This window comes from Monodon monoceros, unplaced genomic scaffold, assembly GCF_005190385.1.
Source record: "Monodon monoceros isolate NGI ecotype Baffin Bay Population unplaced genomic scaffold, NGI_Narwhal_1 Super_Scaffold_8, whole genome shotgun sequence".
In the NCBI taxonomy this organism is placed as follows: Eukaryota; Metazoa; Chordata; class Mammalia; order Artiodactyla; family Monodontidae; genus Monodon; species Monodon monoceros.
This window is the reverse complement of record NW_021703785.1, coordinates 31,130,192-31,150,972: the sequence shown is the minus strand read 5'-3', so window position 1 is coordinate 31,150,972 and position 20,781 is coordinate 31,130,192. Positions and strand designations below refer to the sequence as shown.

At 40.4% G+C, this 20,781-nt stretch overlaps 1 protein-coding gene across 7 annotated transcripts in view; it reads right to left on the bottom strand.

Moving 5' to 3' along the window:
• The window catches only part of KLF12 (Kruppel like factor 12), a 445,831-nt gene that overhangs the window by 365,177 nt on the left and 59,873 nt on the right, over positions 1-20,781 (bottom strand). The window contains exon 1 of one of the 7 annotated variants that reach the window (XM_029210577.1): positions 15,088-17,326. The exons of the other annotated variants lie outside the window; for them this stretch is intronic. The gene's annotated coding sequence lies outside the window, so the exon portion shown is untranslated. Of the gene's footprint in view, positions 1-15,087; positions 17,327-20,781 lie in introns of those variants that run through there. 7 annotated transcript variants of the gene reach the window in all.

Genomic DNA, 20,781 nt, shown 5'->3' with positions numbered 1-20,781 from the left:
ACAACATATTCCGTTTCATTTTGAGGGGCTCTTAGAGATTTGCTTTTCCACCTGATAAAAAGAAACTGGGGTCAGCTGTGACACTGCGCGGGGCCTTTCGAGAGGCTCACAGGAGAAAAAGAAGAGTTACTTGCAAAGATTACAAATTGGAATTGAACCATATAAGGTTGTTTCTTGACTACAGTTGAGGCAGTCTGCTCAGATATACTGTAACCACTCTAATAAGGAATGCTTAATTATCACTAATAGAAATGACCTCTATTTAGAAAACATTATTATGATTTTTTTTACCACAGATATTTTCATCTGATCACCTTACTACTGTATTCTATATAGGCAAAGAATACTTTGTACTTCTTTACTACATCATTCATTTTTTATTTCTTTACTGTCATCGATTTGCCTAATGAATAAAATCATTCATTTTAACATTCATTGCATTGTTTGGAAAGGACTACTGAAAAACAGAAAAAGCAAGAAATTTACATATTTTTTAAATCACAGCAATATGAAGATTAATTATCCATAACGCAACTAGACATATATAATATTTATCTTCCCAGCATCTTCTCGGAACCAGCCCTGCTTCATCCTAGAGAAATTCTGCTTAGTCCGTGTGTTTGGGTACAGATGTCCCTCCGCCTGGAGCCCAGGAATGGGCATGTGACCCTGGCCTAACTGATCTGAGCATTCTCCCCCATGGTCACCTCTGACTGGTTTAGAGAACAGGTGACAGGAACAACTGTTAAGTTATCAGAAGAAGTGCTTGCTCTTTCTCTGAGAATATAAATGTCTTTATGATAGAGGCAACCAGCAGCCATGCAGTTACCACACTTGAACCGTCTGAGAATAAAGCAAGCAGAAGCGACAAACCTGAAAAGTGAATAGAGAAAGTGAGCACTAATGACATAATTTAAACTGCTGCATGGGGCAGGACTTAAAAACAGCTTCACCTCTTGGATGGACCCATTCCGTAAGCCAATAAACCATAAACCTGTTTTTGATTAAGCAAGTTTGAGGTGGTGTATCAGTTAAGATTGGGTTTAGCTGCAAGTGTCAGCAAACTTAAAAGGACAGTGGCTTAGACATGACTGCAATTTCTATCTCTGGCATTCAGAATGCAGAGTCAAGGGCTGGTATGGAAGGTTCTGCTCCCCCAAGTCTTACAGAACCATGCACATTCTAGCTCACGGCATCACCATTCCTAGAGTCAGACCCCCTCTCATGAGTTTAATCCTACAGTTAGACCTCCTGCCATTGCATCACATGTCACACACAGAAAGGAAGAAGGGAGGAATATGTGAGGTAAAGGGAATGCACTAGGTGGCTTTACAGGTGGGCTCGTGGCAGCCACTTACAGTAAGTCCTTACTGGCTGGAACTTACTCGGCCGCATTCAGAGGCTAGAAAATGTCAGTCACCTTTCTTCTGGGCAGCCACGCACACAAGTAAAAATTCTATTGTCACAGAAGAAGAACAGAGATTTTGGGACGATCAGTCCCTGCCAATCTGGGTGTCTACAATTTCCAACTAAGGCAACTTACACAAATCATATACTACGTAACAGGTGTTCTTTCAATGACTGTAATTTAAAAGCAAGAAACTTTAAGGCATTAAATCACTGCAGTACTTACATTTTGGGAATCCCACACAACAATGACACATTTAGAATCCAACAATATGAGCATCTAATTTCACATTTTAGAAAATCAAAATTTTGAGAGTAGAGCTTTATCATGTGGCCCAAGTTGTTAACATAAGGATACAAATTCAATTAGGAATTAACACTACAATATATAAAGAAATTCTACAAAGAAAAAGACGAGAGACTCAACAGAAAAATCTGCTAAAACATATGGATGCATGATTGACAGAAAGGGAAACAAAAATGGCCAACAAGAATATGACTTTGGGATTAAGAGCAGACTGATCATACACACTGACTTTCACTCTCTCCTCTACTCAAATAAAATGAGAGGTAATAGATTTTTCTTTTGGCATAGAATGTGAGATGAGTCAATCACAGCAAAAAAAAATTTTTGGAAAGGCAAAAAGCAGATGGAAGAAAGGTAAATGATTTAGCAGACCCTAGAAAGCTGAATGAAGCCAAGCCAATTGTGAGGAAAACTGAGAAGCAATCTCACTTACCCGACAAAACCTTCCAGGATCTGGGAGGCTGTCAGCTCCACTTGACTCTAGAAAAGGGGGTAAAATTCAGCTATATCAAGGGAAACTGGCCGAGAATCCCTCTAAGAATTATTTAGATCTCCAGATGCCCTACCTTATTGAACACAGATGACCGCCCTCCCCAATCCTAGAAGACCGGTGGTTCACTCTCGGGAGAGAGGAAAACATGGGGCTTCTACTAGGAGTCCAGGGACACCATGTGAGTGAGGGAATCATACGGAGAACAGAGTACAGGGGGAGCAGACTGCTGAGGTGTCATGTCCAGTTTTCTTCCCAGTCAGGTTGCAAATGGCTGCCTGGCCTATACCTGTAGGCAGGAGTCTGGAAGCTCTTTCTTTGAGAACCTAATTGGTCCTAGAATCAAGCCTACAGATATTCCCTGCCATTTGGGGCTCCACAAGTAGTAGCCCAGGGAGGCGACTCTGCTGAGAAGCCCACATTCCAGTACAGAGCTTACAGGAAGCTGCTGAGTGCTCCAACCAGAGATTACAGTGATTATAAATGCATTCAAAAAACAAGAGGACATCATTAACAAAGGATTACTATAAGAACAAGTGATTTTTAGAAGTTAAAAATGTGACGGTAAAAAAATGCAATAAAAGGATGGGAAGATGATAATGACATGCTCTTTCAGAAGCAGAACTGAACACAAAGGAGGAGTAAAACAATAACTGGAATTGAAGAAAATTGGAATTGAAGTCCAGGATGTGCAACGTGGGAATATGGGAGTTAAAGAGAAAACAGAAAATGGAGATGAGGACGGCATCAAACAAACACAACCGTCCTGCTCCCCAAACTCTGGTTGCCTGAACTGAATAGATAATGAAAATAAATTTTGAGGTAGTACTCTCTGGAGGAAACACTATTCCTGGATCCTCTGACACGTTCCGCTCTGGTTGCTTGCTATGTGAACTCAATAAATGAATCAATTTGGGTAACAAGGGATTTCTGCATTTGAAAAAAGAAATTTCCCTAAAACAAGGGTTTAAAAGTTGACAGAACTATAAAACCAGCTGCAAATGATAGAAACTGCAAAATTTGATGAAAACCGATCACACAGAGGCACATCATTGAGAAATTCAGAACACTTGCAACAGGAAGACACTTCTACAAGATTCCAGAGAGAGAGAGAGAAAAAGCAAGGGGGGCGGGGGGAGGAAAGGTCATCAACAAAAGTACTGGGAATCATGACGGCATCCAAACAGAAGCTGGAGTGGAGGAATGCCTTCAAAATCCCAAAGGAAAATCATGTCCAACCCTGAATTCCAGACCGAACCACACTGTCAATGAAATATAAAAGTAAAGGTATGTTAGGTGTCAAAAATTTACATCTCCTACAAGGACCCTTCTCAGGAAGGAAGAGATGCACAGCAAAGAAGGAGGTAAACAAAGGAGGAGGAACCATGAGATAAGGGAATAGAGGGCTCAAGAGAGAGGAAAAGAACTGACAGCTATGGGGCCCCAGGACTAGAGCTGTGCACGAGGCAGGGCAGCACCATAGGCCCCAAGAAGAAGGATCTGACATAACACCCCAGGAATCTAAACGCACAGAGAGGAGAATCAGACAACTTGGGGATTGGAGCAATGATAAGAATATTCAAAACTCGGTAAACAAACAAACAATCAGACAAAATTTATAAGAAAGGAAGAGTAAACGCTGAGCACAGCACAGCTTTGAGTAGTGTCTCCAAAGGTTTAATTACGTAAACACTTAATATGGATTGAACCAAAGCCTACACAACTACACTGGAGAGACAGCAAAGCTGTGGGTTTGGTGGGGGCAGGCAGGGGTGTGTGGAGAGGAAAAGGGCTCAATCCTGTATTACACACTGGGAAGTCGGCAGGTAAGGGCGAGCACTAAGGGAAACAAAGAGTAGTTCCTCAGAGGACAGAAAAACAGGGTGAAGAAAACAAAGACTTGCTGGCTGCTTCTTACCCAGCTGTGTTGGTCAATTTGACTGTTTAAGCTATGTGTAAACAAAATTTTAATGAAAACTAAGAAACAAAATGAGGATCCCGGACAGATGTGGGAGGGCGTTCCACGTGGAGTAATGCACAGTGAGGAGACCCTACCATGTGTCAGGGGTCATGGGGGACTGTAGGAGCCGAGACTAAGAAAACACCATGGACCAACCACACCGTGATGGTGAGGCCAGATGGGGGCGGGCAATTCACAGAAGAAGAGCTGACCTCATACACAGAGGATGTAAAGCCATTAAGAGATTTGGGGTAGAAGATCCATGTGACACATTTAGGGGGATGAATCTGGTAGTGCTGAGCAAGGGGCACTGGGGAATGAGAGGCAGAGGGGCCAGTTAGAACGATACTTCAACAGTCCAAGAAGAGTTAATGAGCATGAGTTTCCATAAAAAGGCAAAGGATAGTATAATGAGGGAGAGAGAGTAGGAGAGAGGTTAAAACTCACTAGAAATCAAGGAAATACACATCAGAACAACAACCTATTACTTCATATCTATCAGAATGGTGTAGAATGAGAAAGGAGAATAATATCAAGTTTTTGCAGTGATTTGGAACAAGGGAAAATTTGACACACAGCTGGTGCATGTTTAAACTCGTAGAGCCATTATGGAAAAAATAAAATAAAAATATGGCAGTCATTAGTGAAATTAAGTATGTTTAAGCCCTATCTGATCACTCGTCTTAAAGATACATGTTTGGAAACGTTGAAGGCAACACTGTAGTAATGGGAGTTGAAGGCATGGAGGTATACACTAGGGAATGGAAAAGTAAAATATAATAGGTGAATGTTACAGAATTCTATGCAGAAGTAAGAACTGATACCAAAGTAGATATAACTTAAAAATACAGTGTTAGGTGAGAACCATAAAAAAGAGAAATGAGTTTTATAACAAAGAACCATGTATGAAAATCAACCACACACACTTACAAACACCACTGACAACTCTGCAAGGGCTCCTGCACATCTAGGGACATAAGCCACATCGGAATGTGTGCTTGGCTGGTTGTGAGAAGCAGGGCGTGACCAGGGGAAGAGGAGTGAAAGAGGGCGTCAAAGACAAAGGAAGTGAAATGACTGAAACAGGAGAGGAGTCTTCCAGGTAGCAATAAGGGAGGTAAAGTACAACGGACTCAACTGTCTACAGCAGAGGATCAAAAACACCATCACTGCTCAACACTAAACCCCACCCCCAAAGAAAGACAGAAAGACAGACAGAATTGGAATGAAGTAGAGAGAAATATAAGTGCTGTCAAGTACAAAAAGAAAAGAGGATTTAGAATCAGAAGACATGGACTTCAAGTCTGGCTCCCAAATCTTCTAGGTATATGACCTAAAATAAATATTTTACCTTCTATGCCTCATTTTCCTTACGCATAAAAAAGGAAGATACTGTAACTTCTGCTTAGAGTAACTGTGAGAATTAAACTAGAAAATTTTCTATAAATGTCAGGTTGCTTTTAAGCCCAGAAACTGGAAGACAGTCCAAATTTAAAGTGGCCCTTATGTGGCATCACAAATGTGGCATACAGTGTGCCGATCTCTGGGATACGATGCCATAGACAAACAGTCTCGTGGTACCCATCTGCTGCCCAGTAGATAATTCTGAGAATTACAGTTTTGAATCAATTGTTTTGTTTTTTTGTAAGTTTTCTACTGGTCCCCACCTTGAGAAGACTACTTCTACTGAAAATAAGTTTTCTGACACTCCATGGAAAGGAAATCACAAAGGGTCCATTTATCAAAGCTGAGAATCACATTAATAGCCAAGGAAGCAGGCTACCTACCCCGCCCAACATCACACCCCATCATCTTGGCCTGGATCACAGCGCACACAATTCAAATGGGAGAATTCTTTCCCCGAAGCAAGTTTCCATTATATTTCAGTTCCCTAAATTTTAAAGGCAGTGTCCCTTGGACATGAGTAGGCCACTCACAGCCATGAGTAAAGAATCAAGAAGAATCAAACATAATCCCTTCTAGAAAATGTCACCCTTCCTGGTGTCTGTCCTTTTCTCCCATTGCCACAGCTGAGAGTAAAAGCTGCAGGGCAACTAGCCTCCTCTCCCTTGCATATAATCTGCTCATTTCTTCCTCAAATTTCCAAAACACTCCACTCCTCAGCTGCTAGGCCTCTCTTCATCATCTCTGCCAATTAACACCTTGCTCTCCCTCTAAAATCTTTGCAGTCTTCCCAGCTGCCCTGTGCTCTCCCATCCACCACAGTCATACCAGCAATAATTTTAAAAGCACATGCATATTAACTTACACCTCATCAGCAGAAAGCCATTGTTTCAGGAAGCTCTATTATCTAGATTTTTTTTTGTCCATATGTTTACAATGAGCATCTTCAGATACTTGCTATTATAAACTGAAATATCCAAAATAATTAAGGATGAACTATGTATCAAAGTAGGTTATTATCTAACCTAATTCTATTAAATATAATATTTATAGAGAAAAATCTCATTTGCCATTTGTGGTGAAAAACTGTATTCCAAAGCGAGAGAGTGGCATGGACATATATACACTACAAAACGTAAAATAGATAGCTAGTGGGAAGCAGCCGCATAGCGCAGGGAGATCAGCTCAGTGCTTTGTGACCGCCTGAAGGGGTGGGATAGGGAGGGTGGGAGGGAGGGAGACACAAGAGGGAAGAGATATGGGGACATATGTATATGTATAACTGATTCACTTTGTTATAAAGCAGAAACTAACACACCATTGTAAAGCAATTATACTCTAATAAAGATGTAAAAAAAAAACACATTGTATAAAATTTTTTAAAATTAAAAAGAAATATATGTAAAAAAAAAAAACCTGTATTCCAAACAGAATTTATACTTAATACATATTCCTTATAATAGAACTTCCAACTTCCCATGAAACTGCAAGAATCATGATGGCAAGAAATACCACTTTCAACAGTACCATTACTACTATTAATGAATGATAGTAATATAATAATAAACAGTAAGGATTACCATGTGTCGGGCACCATATTAAGTCCTTTCCATGTATTAATTCATTTAACACTCAGCAACCCTGTGAGATAGAGTTAACTTCCCTGTTTCATAGAGGAGGAAAGCAGCATAGAGAGAAGGTAAAGACTGGCCAAAGACACAAGCCGTGGAGCAGGATGAAAAGCCAAGCAGTCAGAGGCTAGCGCTGTTCACCATTCAACACACTGCCCTCACTGGCTTCAAAACAGCCAGAACACGGCTTCCCTGGTGGCGCAGTGGTTGAGAGTCCGCCTGCCGATGCAGGGGACGCAGGTTCGTGCCCCGGTCTGGGAAGATCCCACGTGCCGCGGGGCGGCTGGGCCCATGAGCCATGGCCGCTGAGCCTGCGCGTCCGGGGCCTGTGCTCCGCAACGGGAGAGGCCACAACAGTGAGAGACCCGCATACCGCAAAAGAAATATTTAAACAGTGGAGCTTCCCTACGTGGGTACTGGACTTCACACACTGCAGATGTTCAGTAAGTATAGAATGAATGTGTGAAAACTTAAATTATTGCATGAACCTCTCTGGATGAGAAAATGTGCTAAAAGGATTGCTTTAAAATTATATTATTACATTGTCGAGAAGGAAGATGAAGTGGAGGAAAAGCAGAAAATCTTTTGGCATATCACTGTGACTCTTCAGAAGGGTAAATGAAACTAGAGACTCATATTCACTGACAAACGAGAGAACAAACTCATTTTGTGGGACTAGTGACTACAGAGTATTTTTAGGAACATTTCAAGGCTTATTAGTTCTGGGGTGGGGTGGGGTGTGATGAATTGGGAGACTGGGATTGGCATATATACACTAATGTGTATAAAATAGATAACTAATAAGAACCTGCTGTATAAAATAATTAAAATAAAATTCAAAACTTCCAAAAAAAAAAAGTAATTTAACTTATACTTTCTTATATGATATCCCAATCCCAGTAAACTTTTCCATGTATTCCATCATATAAAATAGGATTAAGATATGTTAAATTTAAAGCTGCTCCTATCTTCAACATGTATTTCAGACAACTCGCAGCATCAAAATTCTTAGACCCAAGGGGGTTAAAAACCAAACACAGAAAGTTCATCCCTAACGCCAAAGACTTACAACCACCGGGCTAGGCAAAAGAGCTAGGACAATTCATAAAAAGAAGTCAAAGCAACTAACTCAGAGTGATCATTTAAACTTCCAGACGCTTTAGCCAGAAATAATTTATACATGATACAGAATACAAAAAAAAAAAAAACAAAACAAGTTGAGGGCCTCATTGTCAGGAGCTGGAGTTTCTTCATCAGCAACTTTAGTGCCACAGAGACTCAGCTCACGGAGGTCTGCATCAGCTCCCTTGCAGGGGCCAAGTCCAAGACCTGACACGGGGGGAGGAGCAAGCAGGGAAGGGCAGGGAAAGGCAGGGAAGTGGACACTTGGTTTCAAGATGACAGAACACAAGGGAACTCTGGGGCTGGCAAACTGAAATGACTCATTTTACAAATGAGAAAATACCTCATGACTTACCCAGCAGCACAGAGCTAATGCGAGACAACTTCAAGATCAGAGCCCAGGGCCATTCTCGCGGCTGTGCCGCCTCACTGTTCATGGAATTTTTTGGTGTTCTGAACATAGTAGAGGGCCTGCATATTTTACCGACTACATTAACTCAGGGGCTTTCATTTTCTGGACACTGTCCAGTACTTTCCATTCTTGACAGAACTGCTTGTTCCTCATTTGCCAAAGTAAAAACAAAAGGAATACACGAGGACCTACTGCACAGCACAGGAAACTCTACTCAACACTTTAATAACCTATATGGGAAAAGAATCTAAAAAAGAATAGATATATGCATACATAGAACTGAATCACTTTGCTGTTCACCTGAAACTAACACAACACTGTAAATCAACTATACTGCAATAGAAAGTAAAAAAATTTTAAATAAAAAAGCAAAAGGAACATGCCTATTATCTGTATCTGCCTACAGATACAGAAAAATGACTCACGAGCTTAAACAACTTCAATGCACCACTGTCCTAATTAAAAATTAGTGAGCAAAGACTGACTTTAAAGAAAATAATAAAAATCCATTATACTGTACTTTGTATTGACGCATGAACTCTACTCCAAAGCATCATGACATCCCTATAAAAAAAAAGTGGGGAAAAATTATAACACTTAAAATCTTATGGGCAGGGAAAGAGAAGTTAAATTTCTTGCTCAAGGGCATCTAGCAGGATGGATAACACTGAACAAAACTTCTCATGCCCCAGGAAAGTAACCATTGATGACAATACTAAATATTTAAAAAGCACCAGACGCTGGAAAAACTGGACAGCTACAGGTAAAAGAATGAAATTAGAACACTTCCTAACACCATACACAAAAATAAACTCAAAATGGATTAAAGACCTAAATGTAAGGCCAGACACTATAAAACTCTTAGAGGAAAACATAGGCAGAACACACTATGACATAAATCACAGCAAGATCCTTTTTGACCCACCTCTGAGAGGAATGGAAATAAAAACAAAAATAAACAAATGGGACCTAGTGAAACTTAAAAACTTTTGCACAGCAAAGGAAACCATAAACAAGACAAAAAGAAAGCCCTCAGAATGGGAGAAAATATTTGAAATGAAGCAACTGACAAAGGATTAATCTCCAAAATTTACAAGCAGCTCATGCAGCTCAATATCAAAAAAACAAACAACCCAATCCAAAAATGGGCAGAAGACCTAAATAGACATTTCTCCAGAGAAGGTATACAGATTGCCAGCAAACACATGAAAGGATGCTCAACATCACTAATCATTAGAGAAATGCAAATCAAAACTACAATGAGGTGTCACCTCACACCAGTCAGAACGGCCATCATCAAAATATCTACAAGCGGGGTTTCCCTGGTGGTGCAGTGGTTGAGAGTCCACCTGCCGATGTAGGGGACACGGGTTCGTGCCCCGGTCCAGGAAGATCCCACATGCCACGGGGCGGCTGGGCCCGTGAGCCACGGCCTCTGAGCCTGTGCGTCCAGAGCCTGTGCTCCACAACGGGAGAGGCCACAACAGTGAGAGGCCCGCATACCGCAAAAAAAATAATAAAATAAATATCTACAAACAATAAATGCTGGAGAGGGTGTGGAGAAAAGGGAACCCTCTTGCACTGTTGGTAGGAATGTGAATTGATATAGCCACTATGGAGAACAGTATGGATGTTCCTTAAAAAACTAAAAATAGAACTACCATACGACCCAGCAATCCCACGACTGGGCACACACCCTGAGAAAATCATAATTCAAAAAGAGTCATGTACCACAATGTTCACTGCAGCTCTATTTACAATAGCCAGGACATGTCAACAACCTAAGTGTCCATCAACAGATGAATGGATAAAGATGTGGCACATATATACAATGGAATATTATTCAGCCATAAAAAGGAATGAAATTGAGTTATTTGTAGTGAAGTGGATGGACCTAGAGTCTGTCATACAGAGTGAAGTAAGAAAGAGAAAAACAAATACCGTATGCTAACACATATATATGGAATCTAAGAGAAAAAAAATGGTTCTGAAGAACCTAGGGGCAGGACAGGAATAAAGATGCAGACATAAGAGAATGGACTTGAGGACATGGGGTGGGGGGAAGGGTAAGCTGGGACGAAGTGAGAGAGTGGCATGGACATATATACACTACCAAATGTAAAATAGATAGCTAGTGGGAAGCAGTCGCATAGCACAGGGAGATCAGCTCGATGCTTTGTGTCCACCAAGAGAGGTGGGATAGGAGGGTGGGAGGGAGACACAAGAGGGAGGGTATATGGGAATATATGTATACGTATAGCTGATTCGCTTTGTTATACAGCAGAAACTAACACACCATTGTAAAGCAATTATACTCCAATAAAGATGTTTAAAATAATAATAATAAATTAAAAATTAGAAAAAAAATAAAAATCACCAGGAAAGTCATGTCAAGAGAAACTACCAAAGAAAAGTTAACTGCAAGTTTTAGTAAGTCAAATCCTGCCCCTTACTCTCTCACCAAAATGCGTTGCAGTCTTAGCATCAAGCAAGTTGGAAATTTAGACTTCTACTTCTCAAATCCATTCCATTCACTTAACTGACTTTAAAAAGAAAAACCCTGGCTGCAAAGCAATTTATTAGAAGAAAAGAATACACGATGCTTGTGCTAATGGGCCACAATAACAAATCAATGCAAGGCATTTACTTTGCCATTAAAGTATCTGAGGATACTTGTAAATTTTACTTTCTTGGTTCTTAACAAGATGTAACAGAAAGCAACAAGGCTTGCTGCCCCAGTTAACTGTGGTTCTACACCACTGTGCACATATGATGCTCATCTCCAGAGCTCGAAAACAGACTGTAGGCACAATCAAGATTCTTTAACCTACTTCCCATGGTAATATTACAAGGTCCTTCAGCCTTTGCGCAGGTCTTAACTTCTTTGCAGGCAGAGCCCACTGTGGCCCAGCACATGAAACAGTCAAGATGCATCCAAAGAGGGGTTTTCATTTAATGTAGGAGGGTATGGATAAGCAACCGTGACAGAAGAAAAACAACAGCATCAATCCACCCCAAACACAGTTGTTCCAGGCAGCAGGCGGCCAGGAAGCAAGGGCTACAAAGCACCAAGCCCAGGACCAGGATAAATGGCGGCACGGTAAGGCCCAGGAATGAGTCCAATGTGCAGCTGGCAAAGCAGGCATGAATAACAATAGCCAAAACCACCACCCCAAGAGCAACAGTGGATTGTACAGATGGGCAAGGAAGGCAGAGGACACAGAGACAGGAAGCATCAAGCGTGAGTGGGGCCCAACCACTTTAAAAGCTATTCTCAACCCACCGCAGGGAAGATGGGCATGCTTGGGACCACGGATACAGATGATGGGCATGCTTGGGACCACAGATACAGACAATGGACATGCTTGGGACCATGGATACAGACAAATGGAACACCTGCCTGAAGAGTGGGAAGGAAGAGGAAAGGGGCAAGCGGTTCCCACCCAGAGAAGATGTCTTTAACAGGAGTTAAGAGGTGTGGGAAGTATGGGAGAGGACGGAAAAGAGAGAGACGGAGGGGAAAACGGAGAAAAGAATGGAGCCCAAGCTAGGATTTGAAGTGAAAACCATGGACCGTATTGAGGGTACACACCAGGGCATCAGTTATGCAACATACATGTAACCCAAATTTCACTGACTGTCACTTCTTTCTGAAGCATCTGTTAGGGGATATTTTTTTTCCTGTATGTTTGTTGGTAGTTTTTTAAGGCCTGCTTTTATTGCTCACTTGTCATTCTACTTACAGTAAAGATTAATAGCACTGCATATGGTGTGTGATGAATAAGAAATCCAACTTATATGGCACTAGGTATAAAATTATGCAGTATATCCCTTTGAGCGTATAAGAATCCCACTTAACATGAAGAGTTTCCTATGCAGAGAAAAGAAGTGAAACTTATTTGTGTATTTGTCATGCTTTGGTCTGCAAATAGGCTCAGAAAAGTAATCTGTGAAAATGAAAACTGTGTTACCCGACGATACTGTCAAACTGAAAAACGTTTTTTAAAGTTACAGTAAACTTCAACTCATCCAAAATCTACTCAACCAAAAAGCCAAGATTAACATAATTTGTTTTGGCTTTAATTCTACATGTAAAAGAGGACTGGAAAAATAAAAGCCATGTCTGCCTTCTTTGGGAGGGAAGGGGGATGAAATTCAACTCAGTGGGAAAAAATCTGCCTACTTCCCCTTTCATTGTGAGGCCTCTAAGAGAAAGGGGAAAGCAAAGATTTGGAGTTAGAAATTATTAATGATTCTTTAGATAAGCAAAAGGAGATTCAGAACTGGGCACCAGGGTCGGGGAAAGTTGTAGTGCTCTGCATAACATAAGAGCTCAGAATTATTTTTTCAACTTACTGGGAGCCATTAAGGCGCGAGAGGAGGGTCAAGGTGAACGATGGGTGGCCAGGCACAAGTTGTTGGATCCTGACAAGGGAACTTATAAAATATGGTCTAGTATTCAATTCCAAGCTTTTTTTTGTTTCTGGAGGTCTAACTTTTCAGTTTCCCTTATCTTCATAAAGTTAATTCTACATGGTCTTCTGATAAAAAGGAAAAAGCAAGGACAAGGGGTAGAGTGCTTGTGTGAAGAGGTACAAAGTGCAACAGGATAGCAGGTTCGAGACAGTGAGACAGAGACAGGCTGGGGCCAGCTGTCCCTAGCCTCTGCCCAGCCCCAGAGCCCGGGAGGGAGCTCTGACCTCCTCCCGTCGCTTTTGAAAAGGGTCCAACTAAATTCACTGGACTCTCAAAGAATAGGTTACAGTAGGTTTTCTACTCCGAGGAGACAGATTTAAAGCAATCAAAATGGTAGCTACTATAGGATGCCTTTTAAAACCAGAGCACTCTGTTAGTATAAGTAGAATTGGCTGTCAATGAAAAAGAAAATTTTCAAGATATGTATCTATGAGTTGCCTCCATCTCTTAAACAAGAATAACAAACTACTTTTCCTGTCAGCTAGTCATGGACATGCAGGGGAGGCGAGTTAAACTGCTGGCCACAAAGTGCAACTTAATTTAACAGCTTTAAAAGAAAATGTATTCTCTCCTTTAAAAATGGGTATAGAATTCAAAAATCATTAGAGACAGCAACTCTTAAAAGTTGTTTTTGTCATACGTAAGAGAAATGAGGAAAGACAAAACAACAGAAAAATAAAATGAGGAAAAATAAAATAAAATACAAAGGGAGAAAAATAAGATGAAGGGTAAAAAGGAAGGAAGCCAAGAAAGTACAGTGAGGAGAAGAATCGGATGAAGAGAGAGATGGAGACACAGGGGGAGAGAAAAACAAAAAGTGAAACAGAGTTAATGCAACCGCTTCTTCACAAGTTTCTCAGAGCCTGTTTTCTCATCCATAGAACAGGTACAAAGAAATCTCTCTCATAACTTTACCACCATCATTTAAATAATATATGCAAAAATCACATATAAAAATGCATACCCATATACAGTCATGAGTAAGAAGTGGAAGCAAAAAAGAGGAGATCTTAATATATAAAATGACCGTGAATGAGACCTGCCATTGTGAACTTGGGGGTGTTCCTACAACCTACTCCGAAATGTTCACTGACCTCTATTCACAGGTTTTAATGTCTTGAACTTGATTACTGATAGAGCATTCATTTCAGCCCACCAGAAAGAAAATTATTTTCCAGTATACAGGGGTGAGGGCAAATGTAGACCTTGGTCCCTCGTGGGGTCCAATACTCAGATGGAAATGAAACTGAATCCCTCAAACGAGGGCCTTGAGGTACTGTAGAACAAAATAACATTATTAGTCATCTTCCGCACAGGCCAGATTTATTTTGCTCCTTCTACATACCAGACACCACACTAAGGCATTTCAGATCTGTTCTTTCAAAATGTCACAGCAATCCTTTTCGGTAGGTTCTTTTATTAAGTTCATCTTACAAATGAGGGAACTGAGGCCCCAAATATAAGTCACTTGCCCAAGGTCCCAGCAATAAGGGGGAAGTTAGATTCCAAGCCTGGCTTTTCAAAACTATATCAAATTTCGTGGCTCTCAAGTTCCATCTAAGTACCAGAGAAAGAATAAATTATAGCCAGGAGAGCTTTAATATAAGCATGTTACAGTTTTCCTTAATTTTCCACCCAAATAGCAAGTCTAATATTGAACATAAAGTAACCCTCAATTAGACTCATTCATCTAATTTCCATTAATACTTCCTAGATTACGAGATTTCAGGTAAGGAAGACACTTGGGGGTCCGAGTTTCTTCACCTGTAATTGAAAATGTTCCAAAGGATGGCCCCAATTCTATCAAATAATAGAAAATTACTCTGCAAACCCTCCTCGACCTTCCCAGAAGTTCTAAGGCAATAAGGAAACACCCACCTAAACAAAGGTTTCATTAACTTCGAATTCGTAAAGTATTGTAGAAATCCAGGCCATGCACCATCATCCTTGACTTACATGAGAGCTCTGCTAAGCTGTTACCCATTACTGAATAAGAAATGTAAGGATTGTGCTTTTTAATTTAAAAAATTAAGAAGTAAACAAGAGCTCTGTGAGCTTTAGTAGTATATAAACACCTATACCGAACACTTTGGCTTTTTCTTTTTTCCTTGCACTAGGGCTTGCTATTCAGAATGAAAGTGCCAGCAAAACCTTCCTCACTTGCCTGAGACTGTGGTTACCCTACTTCTAATAAACAAGGCAGCTTTCTGTCTCTGACGTCCCATTGCTCAACAGGGTTGAATCATGGCAGCTTGCACAGCCATGACCCCTGAGTGCACTCATGCTAAAGAGTGTCTGCTTTGATTCACTCCTATTGTAGGAAACTACTTATCAGAGGACACCTCTTGCTTTCTGAATTGAAAATACTTGCATCACTGAAGCTGAAAAGGAGCGAATTTCTCACGCTCAGGCTTAGTATCTCATTATCTCTAAATTTATCTCCATTTGGTTGATGTCCCTGGACTTTTTCTAAGTCTCTGAAGGGCTAGAGCTCCGTGTACACTTTTAGATCATTTCGGAAGTGGTTACAACAGCATCCGGTAGATGATTCTCTAATCAAATATTCATTTATGCTTTTCTGAAGGATCTTTAGAGACAGAGCCCACAAGGCAGAGTTCAGAATTCAAAAATTTAAATGCAGTTCAAGTTACAGAAAAAAACTGTTTCCAAGTGATAGATCTTTCTCTTAAGCGTTTAAGAAATACAACTGAACAGTATTTTCTCCCACATTGGGGCTGTTCTGGGGTCATTTACTGTCCAGCATAGTATCCAACTTGTTTTCAATATGCTGATAAATTATACATGATGCACGTCCCACTTCCTTTACTTTGCTCATAATCTCCTACAGGACTGTGCCAGCAAAAAGGGCAGCCTTTGCATTTCTGACCTTTTTGAGAAAGAAAGAAGGTTGGGGGGGAGAGAGGTAGAGAGGCAGAGAGAGAGAGAGAGAGAGAGAGAAAGAGAAAGACAGAAAGAGAGAGAAAGAAGGAAGGAAGGAAGGAAGAAAGGAAGGAAGGAAGGAAGGAAGGAGGGAGGGAGGGAGGGAGGGAGGGAGAGGAAAAGGAAACTGTCTTGCTGCTCTATAAACAAAAGATTTCATCTCCAGCACCATCTTCCTTACCCAGGGCCACCTATTCTTTCGGACAATCCTGGCACCTTGATATTGAGACATCCCTTCAGATAACCTGGAAAGGCTAGAAAACGCTCCCCGTCCGTCCTTCTGCCTGGGCTGTTACACAAGCCCTCATGCTTCCTGGAGATGTCGGATGCTGTCAGTCAGCAGGGAAATTTTCTGCTTCTGAAAACCTCTCTCTCAGAGCTTCCTCTATGCAGCACCTCCAGCTGCCTTGGAGCACCATGTCAGTGCATGAAAATAGCTCTGGTCTGATGACTTCACTAATTCTCACAAACAGGCCAGTTGGCAGAACTCACATGCAGTCTGCTCCTGAGGGGAAGGCAGTGTTTCTTTCCCCACCACCCCCTAATATGAATATTTAGTTTCATTTTGACTCTGGAAGAAGTCTTCTTGCTGAGGTTAGAGTCAGCACACACCTAACGCCAGAATTTCAAAATGCTGGAAGGAGGCCTAAAGGAAAAGAGCTCACCGATAGCCAATATGAGACATCCAGAGGCTATTAGTATTTTTTATGCTAAACTTTAAGAACATCAAAACTGCTTGGGAAACCAACCTTATATAACATGTTCTCATTTTATTCATTTCAGGGCCAAATCGCTTCCTGAAGAACATCTGCAATAGCTAATAATGACCCACATTTTTTAAAGTCCGATTTCTCATGTTTACTCCTTTTCTACAAATAAGAAGGCTGACAAGGTATCAAAGTAAGAATTAATTACCACTACACCTAATCAGCCAAAGCTGACTAAGGGCCTCTAAAGGCATTTTTTGCCATCACAGCAAGCTTTAGTGATGAATGCTCAAATGGATTTTGAAATTAAAAAAAAAAAAAAGTACAAGGCATTTCATGCAATGAAAAAGGTGTTCTTTTGTATTAGGGTACCAAATTTTCTTTTATTGTTTATAATTTTCCCTTATAGAGTTTTTCACTTCCCTTTGCAGTAAGAGAATATTCTAAGAGAAAAGTAGGACTGTCTGACATTCCGGTACCATAACTCAGTGCTATGTCCGCACTGAACTTGGATTCCAAAAGACAGCATTTATATTAACTGCTTCAGTGCCCTATAGACACAAGATTTATGCCCAGAGGAAAAGCTCCCATATGATTCTATGGACACAGAGCTACTTAAATCAGTGGTTCACTGATTTAAGATGGTTCCTCTAAAAGGGGTGCAATAACTGTTCCCAAAAGAGAGAAAAGCAGTAACATTCTACTCCCACCATCCCTCAATTCCGCACCCTGTCTGTCACAGTTACCAAGAGCACCTAAACAGTACTGCCATCTTGCAACCATGATGGTAGGAAACCACCCTTCTCCACCATCTCCAAGCAAAACATTGCAAAGGAATCTTGAGAAAACACATGGGCACGTAGATAACAATGAATTATTTAAATGTATTTTATCATATAATTTGTTCATTCCACAAATGTATGCTGAGTATGTAGCATGTGGCAAGGGCTATCTATGTACTGCCTACAAAGATGAATACTGCCTTCAAGGCTTTCACTCACTCAGTCCTTTTAGTTAGGTATTAAATGGCCAGGTAGCCTTAACAAGATGAGACAGATTGCTGCAACATTTTCTTCATGTTAATGCAAGGATTTAGAAAATGTGGTTTTGACAGTACATCCAAGGAAGTGTTGGATTCCCTTAATTATAAAACCAGGGGCCATTTGGGGCATAGTTCAGAAAAATAACCGTGAAATTAGGGTTACCATGTCTCTCTCCCACAGAAGCTAATAAACAAAGATACAACAGAGATTCTGAATGCAGAAAGGTCAGTTATAAATGTCATTACAGATAGAATAACTCACACAGTGATGGAACAGGCTAAGTAGTTTCAGATAGTGACTGCACTAACCATCAAATTTTAGAACCATAAAAGACTGCAGTTAGATCTAGTAAAAATCTCGCCTAAATCGTGCCTAGAAAGGTTGTGTGATTCACACAGAGTCATGCAGGTGTTATCATTTTGGAATCATCATAAATTTTATTTATCCTGTGTTTTTCCAATTATACTACTCTGATTCTCCCACACACACTTACTTTATACTACTATGTGTCTGAATCCTGTACAAAGATACAAATGCACACATATGTATCATGCTTGCCTGCCCCTGATTCTTACACACACACATTACTCTGTGTCTGATTCACACACACACACAATTATATCACTATGTTGGACTCATATATACACATACACACATATATATTACACTACTCTATTTGACTCTTACACATTTGATGCACATGCATACACACACACATACACATACGTGCATCAATCACACTGTTTGATCTGTACATACAACTTACTCATATGTATCATACTACTTTGTGCCATACACACATACACACCTTGATAATACTGTGTATGTTATTTATATTCACACACTTACATACTGGCATATAGAGAGACACACTAAAATTTAAAGCAGTAAACCATGTTCGTATTCAAAATACATATTTTTCAATGTGAGAAGTTCAAATGTGAAACAGACACTCATGTTATGATTTCAAAGTTACTGTAACTGATACTATGTCGTAATTTACCTGGACCCTATTTACCTCTATAGGAGTTCCTAACTTGAAAGAAAAGAGACATATCTAGGTGAATATGATGACATGGAAACTCCCTGAGCCCACACCTATCCATCTGCATGAAGACTGTTGTTTCTTGGCTGGAGGATGAGGGTATTCGTATTGTTTGTGTTGTAGTTGTCCATCATATGGGGTAAGGAATGGATACGCACAGCAGCCAGTAACAGAGAACAGTATTATATGTACCTGCTTTAGGACAAATTCCCAGTTTCTAAGCCATAAAGCAGTGTTAGGAGTGACAGGAAGGAAGTACATAATCAGCATGGCTTAGGACCCCAGCTACCTGAAGGGACATTCTCCCTTCTGTTCACGGGCTGACAATCTAGAGAGCTCTGAATGATGTCTCTAGACATACAGAATTAGGATTCTTTCTTACAAAACTTATAAGCAGCAATGATGAGGCCCTCTCAGGGATTTTAGGAAAAGAGGATGTAAGCAAGCAAGAGACCAAAATGGAGAAGACCCTTCATGGTAACCAGCAGACGGAATAACTCATCAGTACATATAAGATGTCCCTGGGCACCCAGACACAGAAGGATTAGGGGACACTTTAAAGGAGACTGGAAGTGCTACAGGAGCAGGTAGGTGCATCAACAGGAAATATGAGCTGCTGTGGATGATACGGTCCATCCACATCCACACTCTAGTAAGGCCAGTGGACACAGAGGTGATTCTGAGAAGGTGAAACTTACGTAAAGAGGAAATGGAAATGCCTGTGGGGGGGGGGGTTTAGACTGTACTCTATTATTCTCAAAATGTCTACTGAAGCAGATGGTGAATATTTGGAACACTTGCTTTCTCAAGCTACTTGCTCTAATAGCCTAGCACGCTTTTCTTTATCCAAAAATAATTTTCCTTTATTATGAAATATAGCCATTTCCAACTCATATATACATTATACTGAAAGAGCCTGTACAGTCAACTATCAGGTCCTACTTTTATGATCCTTTTAGAGAACAGTCTCAGAGTTTTAAATAAGATAGTGAAAAGAAAACACCAAGAATAATGGTAATGCAATATGAGTGTACACCTCTGGGTGTCAGGCAGGAGAGTTTCACCTAACACTGAAAATCAAAGACTGGGAAGGCGTCCTGCCAAAACAGAGATTATCATACAAAGTAAGTCAGAAAGAGAAAGACAAATACCGTATGTTATCACTCATATGTGAAATCTAAAATATGACACAAATGAAATTATCTACGAAACGGAAACAGACTCAAAGACATAGAAAACAGACTTGTGGTTGCCAAGGGGGAGGAGGGAAGTTTGGGATTAGCAGATGCAAACCAGTATATATAGGATGGATAAACAACGAAGTCCTAGTGTGTAGCACAGGGAACTATATCCAATATCCTGTGATAAACCATAATGGAAAAGAATATATATATATATATATATATATATATATGTATAACCGTATCACTTTGCTGTAGAGCAGAAATTAACACAACATTGTAAGTCATCTATACTTCAATAAAATTTTTTTAAAAAAGCATCATCACTCCAGACTTGGAAGACAGCTATAACAGGTCACTAGCCAACTCTTAAAAATGGGGCATTATTCCTAAAAAGGAAACACGCAGCTTAAAGAAAATAAACCTAGGTACTTTGAAGACCATTTTAAAGACCTTATCCATAGCTCAAGATAAACATCTGCCAAGGATCAAAACGATTAGGCCCTGGGTAGAGGCTTAGGGTACAGGGACAGGGTCGGAGGCGACATATATAGCTAACTGCTTTTCAAAAAATGAAATGAGAGCCCTATCAAGGGATACAGGGAAACCCTCAAAGATTAGAGGGTCAAGGAAAAACTACTAATCAGGCCTGCCAA